The sequence below is a fragment of the Micropterus dolomieu genome, linkage group LG04 (genome assembly GCF_021292245.1).
Source record: "Micropterus dolomieu isolate WLL.071019.BEF.003 ecotype Adirondacks linkage group LG04, ASM2129224v1, whole genome shotgun sequence".
NCBI classification, from domain to species: Eukaryota; Metazoa; Chordata; class Actinopteri; order Centrarchiformes; family Centrarchidae; genus Micropterus; species Micropterus dolomieu.
This window is the reverse complement of record NC_060153.1, coordinates 13374-15248: the sequence shown is the minus strand read 5'-3', so window position 1 is coordinate 15248 and position 1875 is coordinate 13374.

The following is a 1875-nucleotide window of genomic DNA, read 5'->3' as shown; positions in this document are numbered from 1 at the left end:
GTGATTGGGGTGGATAGAGGGCCAGAACCCGGACCTTGAAGCAGGAGAACAGGGTTTGTGTCCCGTGCGAAACAAAACATTAAATGTTTTTATTTAGGCGAGTAAGGTAAATTGACATTAACGTTAGTTAACTTAAGTCTTAATTGACATACATAGCTATTTTAACCCAAACCATGATCTTTTCCTAACCTTAACCAAGTAGTTTTGTTGCCTAAACCCAACCAAGTACTTTCTGTGCCTAAACCTAACGAAACTGCAACGTTTCACGACTTTAATTATGCGCGTTTCAACATGGCAATGTATCGAAACGTTACGTTTTATCTTGAAAGTGTAACCGGATATTGCATATTTATTGTTGCTAAGCGTTGCTAACTTGACTGTGGATCCCTAAACGTCAATAATTGATGCAAAAGGGCTACCCAAGTCTTTAAAAAGCGACGACAAAGGGCCTTGACCATGCGTCAGACATTTGACGAGTAGGGAGTGAGACTGTGTTGAGTATGATGGAGAATGATGGGTGACTTTCTTCAGTAGGCTGCCCACTAACACATACAAACACACTGAATATAATACTTATAGGTGAATGATTTCAAAATGTCTGTAGATTTAATCTGTCAAGATGTTTATAGCATATTTTTGTTGTTGTTGTTGTTTTAGGGCCAGCTGCAAAAGCCCAGTCTCCTTCACACTTTTTGTTACCTTTAGAAGTATATCGAAAAACCTTCAGTCATCTAGAAGTAAAGTAGGTATTAGAGGAGGTCTGCTATTTGAGTCCATCCATCCATCGTCAACCGCTTATCCTGCATACAGTGTCGCGGGGGGGGCTGGAGCCAATCCCAGCTGACATCGGGCGCAAGGCAGGTCGCCAGTCCATCGCAGGGCCACACATAGACGAACAACCACTGCTATGTGAGTCCTTATAGGTAATTAAAAAAGCAATCTTAAAATCAATTGCAAAATGTACTTGGAGTCAGTGTTACAAGGCTTAATCAGGAGTAACACAAGCCGACTGTTTGTTCTTAGTTTAAAAAATACATAATGAACTGCAGCCATCTAACAGGGATGTGAGGAAACCATGAAGCACTTTCTCTGTACCAGTAATGATAAGATGGACCTTACTGTTTTATGAACATACAGCATTCAAGAACTGATACATTTTTTTATTTTTCTGGTTTGAGCTTGAGACCTTTGAGCCTTTGTTGCTGATTTTTTTTGAGCTACTGGTTGCCCGCTCATTGCACTTTCTTCCATTGCTGAGCAGTGAAAACAACATGTGAAGGATGAGATGGGGAGATTTTCTACATTTCATTGAAAGGGGAGTGTTCTTTTTCATGACACAACTGTTATGTTATCAGTCAAAATCCCCATCAAGCCTGAATAGATTAAGGTAATTTTAGGCTATGGGCCAGGAAATGTATTACTCACTTTCCCTTGAAAGGAAAATAATCTCAATTTCACACACTTACATTTGGCGTCATCAGCATGCATATGCTATGGTCTTTATAGATCGGTTGATCTGCAAAACTGATGCAAGGGCACCCTCAGACACCTACATGACTGTAATCTGTCAATATGCCACTTCTCTTTTTCTTCACTTTCTTTCTCACACACAGACTCAGTGTACACACATGTTTCACCTAGAACATCTGATGTGGAAAGGTGTTTACTCTCTTATCCTTGGAACTCATGATAAATGTCTGATTCCATGGTTTGAGAAGCAGCAGTGAGTCTTTTTGTGCAATTTAAAAAGCCGCAAGCAAATTAACAGGATGTAACAACTCATAATCTCTGTCTCTATTTCAGTTTGGTTCACTTTGACATGATATATTGGCATGAAAGTAAAGAATAATTCTGGCAAGATATCGTGGGGGGGGG